At 34.6% G+C, this 11,675-nt stretch overlaps 1 long non-coding RNA gene across 1 annotated transcript; it reads right to left on the bottom strand.

Annotated features, from left to right (window-relative positions):
* Nucleotides 1-3,068: 3,068 nt before the first annotated feature.
* LOC134220376 (uncharacterized) lies at nucleotides 3,069-5,084 on the bottom strand. The gene is made up of 3 exons (XR_009981881.1): nucleotides 4,880-5,084; nucleotides 3,497-4,814; nucleotides 3,069-3,320 (listed from the first exon to the last, which is right to left on the bottom strand). It is a non-coding gene; the product is annotated as an uncharacterized LOC134220376 (long non-coding RNA).
* Between the last annotated feature and the right edge of the window lie 6,591 nt (nucleotides 5,085-11,675).

The following is an 11,675-nucleotide window of genomic DNA, read 5'->3' as shown; positions in this document are numbered from 1 at the left end:
GTAATGCCTTCCCGAAATTATTGAAAACAAATTGATACGAATCATCAGATATTGAATGGTAGACATGCTATAAATATTTAATAAGCAAAAATATGATTGTATTTATTCAATTATCAACATATATACAAACTTAAAAACTATGAACAAATTTAGCATTGTTTTTTCCACCGGTGGCTTCAAACATTGCCGTTACCAGACGTACACAGAAAGAAAAATCATTTGTCAAACTAAAAAAAACGTTGGTTAAAATAAAAAGTTGCGTTCACTGAAATTCGAAACTATCCAAAATCAAGTGTGAAACTACTCAAAATTGAGAAATTTGCCAACACTCCCATTTTGGATATATTTTTATTTTGGTTGTTGGGTGATTTATACTTAATTACGAAGTTTACCCCCAACACTTTCCACTGAGTTATTTTATTTATATGTAAGTATCCAAAATTAAGTTTTGGCACTTAACATGGTTTTGGCTGAAAATTTACTTACAACCATATTAACCGACGCTCAATTTGTTTTATGAAGTTACGAACTCAAATTTCAACTTAAATTGATAATTGTGTGAAAATTTAGGCAAAATGGAACGAAATGTAAAGTTCCGAGGAAGGTACTTTACTACGGGTGAGTAACAATTAGTTTCTTATCAATATATAAAAAACTTATTTATTCTGCGTACAGTTTTAGGAAGGAATAATGATTTTACCGGCAATCACCAATAAATCACCTCGGAAACTACCTCTCTGATTTTATCACATCTCCCGCAAGGTAAGTACGACCGAGAGTACGACGTTATTAGAACTAATTTTTTCATGTAAATAACTGATATACCAGTTAAACTATTGCTAATTAATGTTTGCGGTGATGGGATCTAACCTCAAACCACAAAGTCTCCTGCATTCGGTGGCGTAGCCAAATTTACCTCCAATTTCCTTCATGGCTCTTTTTATGAGTAATTCAGCAAATTTTCTTTTTTTTTTGCAGATTCGAAACGTTGTTCCATCAAATTTCTGATCGTGACAGCAGAGGACACGGCATACATCCCGCAGGATCATTAAAGTCATTTATAATCAAAATGTAATTATCTTTGTTTTTCTATTTTTAAAATAGTTTTGAATAAAAAAATTATAAACATGATGATATTTATAGATTTTAGTATTGTGGATTTACTTGACCAATGGATTCGAAGGTCGGTTCACTTGACTATTTCAAACGTTCCCTTTTGCAGCAAGGTTTGCCAAACTCAATAAATGTTTGGTAGATTACCTTGTTTTTTGCTCCTTGCCTATCAAAACAGATGTCAAAAGAAAGAGAAGTCCGAGGGAAACAGTAAAAAACACGTGGCAGACTTGCCAGTTTTGACAGATTTTACTATGAAAACCGGTGTGAAGGTGAAAACGGCGATTCCAACGACCGTTCAAGGAGCGACTATTTCGAACGGTCGGGTCCAATAGGGAAATCCACGTACAATATACGAAACAAATCCTCATTTCGCTTAAAATTTGGTACCGTAATAACCCGATTTTCAGTCATTTTCACTCAGACTCGACTCATTGGCTATAAGTAAAAATCACTCAACCAAAGTTTTATTAAAATAACTCAAAATTCAGTACTTAGTGAATAACTCAATTTTGAGTGGTTGCACTTTGCTGTCAAGTTGAGTGAAAAAGACTCAATTTTGAGTTGTTTCGGTTCTCCGTGTTGGTTCTTTTTCGTACACGCTAACCTGGATCTACCCAAAATTATGTCAAAGTGACCCAGATTCGGCAAAACCGTGGTTACTCTAATATGGGTAAGGGTACCTTGACTCAAATCTGGGTAACCGTACAAGCGAAAAATCTGGGTAACCGGTACCCAGCTCTTTTCGCTCCAGAAAATTATTAATGTGTAAAAAATCTTAAATAAAACAAAATCCCCAACACATATCATTTGCCGGCTGTGCCGACAATGCTCCGCCATGACAAATTCGACACTTCTTACCTGTTTTTTGCTGCATTCTACGAAAAAATGCCAACATTTATTCTGGCATGCACAGGCTTTGAAAAAAATCAGATCATGAGTAAAAATCGGCTAAATTCATGCCAACTTGATGCTCTACTGCGGTCTAATCGCTGATGCTTTCTAGATCGTTGAGATTTGGCGTTCGTTGATTCAATGTTTAAAGATCTTCATCGCTCACCAACGGGAGACAACTGAGTGAGGCAAATCACTTGTTAACCTACCAATGAGTGTTGTTACCACACGCTGTTAGAAAAATCTTTTCAGACATTAGGAAAATTAAGTCCGATATAAGAATGGAACTCTGATACACTGCATGGGAGGCTTCGATACTTTCTCTCCTCCATCCCAGCTACTTGAAAGCAGAATGAATAAAGCAGAACACCTGATATGTTTTGGTTTTATTCTAGTAGAGCGAGCGTAACACAAATGCTCCAATCGTAGCTTCCCTGGATACCATACCAAGTTTGGCTTGGCGAACTCTGTTGCTCGTTGTTTACCCAGCAACGATCGCTCATAATCATTGTTTGGTGTCCATCTGAGCAAGGCTGTTCACTCACTGGCAAAGGATGCTATGATTCAATTAGATCAATGCTCGTCCACTTCACTCACGCTTTCAATGCCTGGGCATGCAACATCGACGCCGGTCGACGCCATGTTGATACATCCGAAAATGTTTAAGTCCCCAGTTACCCAGATTTCGGGTTCGTCTGACTCAGATCCATTTTGTTGACATACCCAGATTTTGACAACTGCTAATATCAGAAAAATCCGGGTACAAACGACCCAGCGACTGAGTTATTTCAGGTTAGCGTGTAGAGAGTTACGTATGTTTAAAAAAAAAAGTACGGAAACTTTCGTTACACCCATGTTTCAAAAGTGGCATGCGGCTCTAAAAATAAAAGTACAAACCTTTCAAAACAACATTGTGGAGCTGTCAAATGAAAATAGTCGCAATCTGCTATCACACTGTAGGAAAAAAAAATGATATTTTTAATTTAACACGAAAGTTTTACTTTCTCCAAATTTTTGTTTTCTCATTCCTCTATTTGTGCTTTTTTTGAAACTTAATTGAATCGATTTTCATTTTTATTTCATTTTCAATTTATTTTAAACCCAATATTTATTTTTCTGGGATGATTAAATAACGCACATGTGACAGGTGTCCTCAAAATCTCATGACATTCATCGTTCAGCCCGACTAGCAGCTGTAGTAGTTTCCAAAACTACCGACGAGGCTTCAACATAATCCATCGACCCCAGCCACTCTTGAAGATGCATTTTTGAACGTGTCAGATTTTCTTCCTGTCAAAACTGCCGGACCGAATCTGTAGGAATAAAAAGCAAGTGTCGCATAAGGATCTTCATTCTAAATTTAAAACAGCTCCCAACTCCATTCACGCCATTGAAGTGCTGGATTTGGGTACCGAATTTCCGTGATACGAATTAATACACACTGGGACCCGGTACTGCATCGTTTCGAATAAATAAAAATATTACTTACCTTTTGATTCCGTAATAAATATGAGCTCCACCAGCGCACAATAGTAGTAAAAACTTAATTCGCCACCACACAATAGCAGTTGCAATTATAAATCGGGAGCAGTGCCAGTGGTGGCTAGCTTCCTCTGCTCGTCGTCGCTGCTGCTTTGTTTTTATCGCGGTTCAAATTTTTGTCATACACTGAGAGGAAAAGAAAAAGATGGATAAGATACATGACATAATGTGTTCTTTTCTCTTTTTCACCCATGCAGTGTATACACTGTGTATATACATATATCGTTCGATGTTTTGAAAGTAAAACAACTTTTAGATTGAATGAGACAACTTTTAATTTATCGTTAGGAACAGAAGAAAAATAACTTTCAAATAAAAAAGATATTTTCAATGAAGCTAATTTCATTTTTAATTTTAAGAAAATTAAGCACTTTTCAAGGAGAAAGCCCGCATAAATACAAACTGTACATGGATATTTTCCCGTGCGGTCGACAACAGTATCCTTTACTGTTGACAACTGTAAATGAACAATCTCATATAAAGTTTTAACAGTTTGTGGTACGGTTATTTGACAAATAACACTATGTTGAATGGGTTGTTAAGTTATGTCACCATAAAAAATCGTCTGTTTTCGCGTGCAAAATTTTCGCTCAACAGTATGATAAAATGTTGACATATAATGCAGGAAATAAAGAACATTTTAGAGACAGCATGTTATATGTTGACATTTAGTGATGTTGTCGAGCAGTTATGGTTGAATCGATTGAAAAGTATTCGATAACCGCAACGTAAACTGTGAAGCTATATCTTACATCGTAATAATGATTCCGACCATATAACATGTTGTTTTTTATTATGCGGGAGTGCAAAACATTCTATGAAACCATGTTTGTTTTTTGTGTGTACTCTTTCGGTGGAACTACGAATATATATGATCCAACTGGTTCCGTCGACGAAAATAACTGGTTCTCAACCACATCCTGAGAACTCTTGTCTCCAGCGAAATCGGACCAAAGCAGCTTCAAATGAGTCTTCAATTTATAGCGGTATTTCTGAACAGAATTGCGGAGTACCACTAGCAGCTGCATCAGGAGTAAATGCCGGAATCGGCATTATTATTATCAACCGTTCCGGCTTCTCGATACCCGGGATATTATCAGCAGCTTTCTCCGGGACCAATGCTGGAAACAAAGGCTTTCTCTATTGGTGATGATCGTTTTTCGGCTTCCTAACCACCACCACCAGCTGCCTAAGAAATATATTCTAAAATCGAAGGTTTGCTGGGGTCAACTTTGTTTGCGGCTGATGTTTGCTGATTGTTCGGGCTAAAATAAACATAATTTATTAAACATTTATTAGAAATAACAGCAATGAAAGCAATAATTCTTACCTCATTCGCCATCAGCATCTCCGGTTGCTTGTTTATAAATTAATTTCAACTTGTTTTTCACTCATTAATGAGTAAAAGCTTGGAACTTCAAAATGGGCATAAATAACACATTTTCGAAAAAAGAATAATGCTCATTATTTTGACAGTTTCATATATGGAAAAATAATGGGTGTTTTTTATTCTTTAAAGAGTATTGTTGGGTTTACAGTGTGTAACATTATTGAGATGAGTGACGTTTGGCTGTGTGTGACCATACCTTAATGTTTTCCTTTGCTCTCATCGTACTTTTCGTAGAAGCACAGATAAACCGACATAACACATGAAACATATACCAAGCAAGAAAGGATTCGTCGTGCTAACAATAACAACGTCTGTTATTAATACAAAGGTACGTGTTTCGTATCTCACTGAAAAATCTATTGATAGAATGAAATACATTAAAGAAGTTCTAAAGTAGGGAACGAGTTACATCCTTGGTTACATCTCTATTGATACAAATAAGTATTGTATTGTCAGATTATCTGAATGTGAGGCACCTCAAGATTCATTTTTTATAACAGTCGAGATTCAAAAGCTTAAAACTGTTATACCGCTCAGTTCTATTTTTCGCAGATTTGAACCACGAATGAATCACGAGATTCAAATATTTTTCAATTGTTTTGGTGTATGAATGTGTCATTTTGTGTACGGCTCAATCCACTTTGCATTTACCGCACCTTCCTCAGCAGCAACATAATCATTTAATTTTAGTGGAAAAAAATCAAACATGAATAGAACACTGCTGTGGAAGCCTGTGAGTTTGTTCTATTTTGGCCCATATTACGCATTGCAAGAAAAATTTGGAATACAGGATAATTCAAAGCGCCTCCAATGAATATTTCCCTGGCAAATGATCAAAGACAGCTATTGTGAAATTTGCAATGTTTTGTTTATATTTATGCTTATGACATTTCGTCCTGAATCGTTCGACGCGTAATGAAAAAGCTCAAAATAAAAATATTTTACTGTACAAAAAACGATTCCTTGCAGAATATAAAGGGGTTATAAATTCATAATTATAAATTCAGTTATATTTAAAGTTTGTGAGTTTTCGAGGCAGCAGGAACTATGTTCAAGTGCCTGACAAACCGTTCTCTGATCACTGCAAGTTGTAGGGATCGTTTAGAATGGGATTGGAATTGAAATTACATATTTTCTACATATTTCTTAATTTTGATTATGAATTCTATAAACATATTTTTTGTTGCGTTATCACATCTATGACCTTTTGTTCAGCAAAGCATCGAAATATTTTAGTTGGACCCCCGGGAACATTTTCTCGATTTTTAAGCTAAAATCAATGCCGCTTCTAATTCAGTTGCTAGTTTAAAATAATAAATTTGTTCTGCATTTGTTTGACTAGTATCCTGGTCGCAGAAACATAAAAACATAATTGTATTAAGATATAAATATTTCTGTTCTATTAAACCTGTCTAGCACAAAAAAGACTGAAGCAACTACATCAAAATGAGCACATGTATACAAATCGTCAATGAAATTTCAGACACATTCTTTCAAAATCTTCGAGTTAATCAAAGGTATGCCGCAAAACAATTGATCAAATTCCTATGGACGTTTTTTCTCGCTATATAATTCTGGCACAGAAAAATATAAAATTATAAAACTTAAGATACTGTTACATTGACAGAAAAATCAACAACGCATTCCATTGAAAGTATTAGGAAAACTTAGGGTCTGTCTCAATTGGATAATTAAACTCAAATTAAACTTAGGAAGTTCAATAATTATCGAATAACCCTGCTGGATGAGCAGGATTACTTTTGACACATATCGAATCATTCTTGATCGATGTCTTATTGATTTGCTGGGTAGACGCAGCCATTCTTATGCGGTGATTTTTAATTTTGAACTGTCAGTTTAAGTAAAATTAAATTTAATTCGGGAAATGAGACTGAGCCTTAAACCTCTCACTCACAACAAGATTGCATTAAAATATTTTTAAAAACATTTCTTTTGCAGCACAATTCAGATCGATTTGGTTGCTTCTCGAGTCTCTTTGATTTTTGCAGAGAAATCGCTCACCTATTCAGAAAACCATAATAAAGCCTCTTCTAACGTCAGCAAAACTATCAAAAACGCTATGTTATTCTGGAGTTTGATTTAGGACTCATAATTTTATGACTCATGAATTTATGACTCATAAAAACAAATTATGATTCCAAATTTGTGTTCATCGTACTTAACTATTTCAGCACAAAGCATACATTTTGGATGCATGAATACTTATATTGATTATGACAAAATTTCGAATTTATTCCACATCTAAGAAGTTTCAAAATTTCAAGTTTCAAAAAATCGAGATCTTTATGCATTAAGTAATCATGGAAATGCTTGAAAACTTTCAGAAATATACTCATATCGAATTTCATTTATAGATAATTCGAAGAAGATTCTTGAATCTTAGATTACATACTTATCCTTTAGTAACATGGAGAGACAGATTGACACAGACACAGCGTTTTGAAACATCAGCATCATTGGAAATCAATTGTATTATTCGATTTTATGTTAGTTCTAGGACGAATGAGCGATTAAGTTAGTCAAACAATTTCTATTGCAATCCATGCGACAGTGCTTTAAATCCTTGTTTAAATCGCCTTTGAAAATTACATCCCACCAGCTGGTGCCTTTGCCCCCAGACCGAGACTCTAGTTACGCCTATGCTGATTTCACTCTTACAACTATAGAGGACTGGATCAGAGTGTTTGTAATTAAGAGCATCCACTCTTATACACATTCTGGCCTGATAACAGAAACGCGGATAGGTACACAGAGAAAAAAAAGTTGGGATTCCAACATTTTCTAATTTTATTTTAACAATATGAAAAATTTGGTGTTTTTAAGAGTAAAACTTTTCGTTCGAATAAAAAATTGATTTGAAGTTTTCTCTCAGTGTAAAACTTTTATTTTCACATGGAAGTTCTCAAAACAACAATTATAAAATATTGAATGATACATTAACAATTCAATTTCGGCAACACTAAGGGAAAAAATAACTGGCAACGAAAACTATCTGTCAGTGAGTTGAAAAATAATTTCGGGAGTGCACTGTGCACTCCTGATCTTGGACTTCTGTTGCTTTAACCAGGAACCGCCGCTAAGGAACCGATTTAAAACAAGCACCAAAGGCCGGTTACCGGTTACCATCCTGCGCAGATGGACGTTTCTTCATCCTCGATTCTATGGCGGTGCCGTCGATGGTTCAGATGCAGACAAATTGCTTCTGGTTTGTTATTTGTTAATTATTATATGAAAAAAAATAGTGATTATAACTATTTTCAGGTTTACGAAGAAAGATTAGTTGCCAATCTCCAAGACGGAAGGCCTCAGGCAAACAAGGACAAATTCTACCGGTACTGCCTCTTTCATTTTGCGGAACTGCAACTATGGCAATCAGCAAGATACGGGCAACAACGAACGGTCTGGATCACCATTGAGCATGTTGAGTCCGACCCACAGAAACCACCGAATAATTATCGTCGAATGATTAATAGAAATCACCGGCGGACATCGGAGGCAATGGACGTGGGATCCGAGATTCAGTCCAAGCTAATTGCATTTTAGTATCCGGTACTTTTCAAGTCAACAACCAAAAGATTAAATAAAGGATGATTTTTTTAACAAATATATAATATTTATTTTAGCGGTTGAACTAAACAGCACACCAGTTATTGTTTTGAAAGCATTACTAGTTGATTCAATGTAAAATATACTTTAGTTTTAAAAGGAAAATGTTATTTTGAGAAGTGGAAAGCATATTTAGTTTTGAGAGGATAATGTTATTTTGAAAAGTTGCTCTTGTCAAAGTTCTCATCAAGTAACATTTTGCAATTGTAGAATTAACAGTCGTATACTTTCAACTGAAAATCACTAACTGTTTTTCTTGTTTTACCAACGTTTCTTTCAATTTTACCAACGTTTTTTTTTGTGTGTAGTTGTGACTCGGATTCATCCTCATGTTTTCATCTGCATAAGAAAGCTATTATTATTCCATTCAATTCTAACACTTTGTACTTTACAGAATTTACTTTTAATATCGAAATACCTGTCTGAAAATTACAAATTAGTGGCATTGGATGGAATAATAATAACTCTCTCATGATTAAAAACAAAATAAATGTTAATGTATGTCTATTGTATACAATAAAGAAAATACAAAAAACATTAGAAATACATATTGTTTTTATTGTTTTGGCGTGAAAATCATCCCATAGACAAACATTAAAATGAATTGTTTTGCTCTCAAATTTGTATGAAAAATTTCGAAAATTTTATTGTAAAGCCCTACTTGTAACCCTATTTTCTTTTGTAAAGTCCCATTTACCATAGATTATATGTAAAACCAACTTCTTATGTGATTTATTTGTAAAATTACCTTTTAATTAATGGTAGCTTTACGTAATCAATGGTGTATAATAAATTTAATGATATTTTATGATATTTTTATCCGGACTTCGTCGGCATTGCACCGGAATGCGTGTTTCCGCAAGGACAAGGTAAGATCCCGTTAAACAGCAAGAGCGATCATTACATGGAAGGTTCTTTTGCCTTTCTCGTATACTAAGTATACGTAAAGTATGATCACTCAAAACAACTTTTGATGAAGGTCCAGGGACCCATAGTGCTATATGCCAATCGACTCGGCTCGATGAATTGAGGTGATGTTATATGTGTATGTATGTGTGTGTGTGTTGTGTGTGTGTGTACAAAATGTGAGACACACTTTTTTGGTACTTACATTATCCAATTTCAACAAGTTCCATTCGACGTAGAATTCAATCCCATTGTTTGCTATTGAAAATTAGGTCCATTGCGTTCCGAAGTTATGGCGAAAAACTGTTTTAACGTGCAAAAATAGCAAAACCCCTCACCTCAGATTTGAACTCGTGATGTCTTGGGTGAGAAGCGCTAACTATACCACAGCACCAGCAATACACTTGAGAAGATACATACAAATATGAATCATCGAATGGGAGATATGTTTATTGCCTCTATATAGCATTAGGTTTATCCTAGGGTAAATGTTCTTATACTGGAAGTATTAATGAAATGAGAAAGAAAATATTTGTTTTATCGTTGGTGATTGAAAATATACAGTTTCGTCATTAGCTAATAGATAAAATATTGATTTTAAATTAGATTTGTTTCATCTAATCAATTATTCAAAATCGCTTCGTACCCTATGGATACATTGTTGCTTCAATGGGGTAAAGTTGCTTCACCATTGAAGGGGAAGTCAATTTGTATGAAAATTATATTGGTGTGATAGAATAATTACGTCATACCGCTTCAACTAACGAAAGGAAACATATGTACATTAATATGAAATATCAATAAGAACCTACCTCCACTAAAGGTAAGGTGCCATATGGAAATTACAAATAATAAGTAATTTGGGGTGACCGTTTTACGATAGGATATCCGTTCAGTAATTGAAAACCCTCTTCTATGCTAAGCGTCACGACATACTTTCTCGCTGTCTTATTGCTATCATGCGCTAAGAAAACACAATTACCCTATAGCATACTCATGTAGCAATTTCAAAAAGCATCGTGTTTGTTTAACGTCTCCAGCGAAAGCGCGTGAAAGAAAGAATGGCAATGTGTTCCCTGATGGCAGCCCCCATATAAATGTCGACTAAACAAATCTTTCACATTTAAAATTCCACACATTTGTTTTAGGATATGCTTTATAGCATCAACTTTACCAAGTCATCAAAATTTAATTTACAAGGTACAATCAACAAATTGAGCAATTAGCTCATTCACATATGTGAAATTGAAATAATATGTTCGCAAAACGAATCTTTCTTGAGGTTTTGTACGAGTTTCACGCTGCATCGGTCGCTTAACCATCGTAGCATCAGCACAGCCCGTACAGCGCCGAGCTTCTGTTCTATTTTAGCACTGATGAAGTAAATACCTATAGGCAAAAAAGCACATAGGTACATCAGTTAGAAAAAGTACCTAATATAACTCAAATCGGAGGTTCAGTGTGGGAACCCAAAATTAAGCAATTTTTCTTGAAATTAAGTAAAATTCACTTAATATTAAGTAAAATATACTTAATTTTAATTAGAAACTAACCAAAAGTTAGGTAAATTTCACTCAACTTTTGTAATCATGAGATTACTCAACGTTGGGTTCCACCTTTAATGCCTTGTTGGTGGTTTTTCTTCATTTTATGACAACAAAGGAAAGAGGGAGGGAGATCAAGAGAAAAAAGATAAAATTAGGATTTTTTTCTAACCGTGTAGATCATTTTGACGTCTGGCGGTCGTCACAAGAACCACGAAAAAAGTTCTGTTGGCGCCGAAGTGCTTGAGCAGCATAGGGGGGTGTATGTTTCTTGCGTTGTCTGCTTGTAAATTCATTCAGTTTTGTGAGTTTCTGGAAATATTCACAATGTTATGATGGAATAAAATTTAATTTTAAATCTAAAAATGATTTTGAATTTAAACAATCGATTTAACGACTATATATAATATAATAGCATAATTATTGTGATTTGCATTTTGCTGATTCCAAGAGACGTATGTTGTGGGGATTAGGAGAAAAACTCACAGCATACACTACCATTACCACAAAAGTTCTGATCTTTTAATACGCAAAATAATTATATGATATTATATTATATCGAAAATTGCTTTATTGCATTTATACATAATCGCATTTGTATCATCTTCATTTTATAATTTTCAGTCCATTGTCATCAAATGTTTTTAAGTATATCACTG

Source organism: Armigeres subalbatus, chromosome 3 (genome assembly GCF_024139115.2).
Source record: "Armigeres subalbatus isolate Guangzhou_Male chromosome 3, GZ_Asu_2, whole genome shotgun sequence".
NCBI lineage: Eukaryota > Metazoa > Arthropoda > Insecta > Diptera > Culicidae > Armigeres > Armigeres subalbatus.
This window is presented reverse-complemented; position numbering and strand designations above follow the sequence as displayed.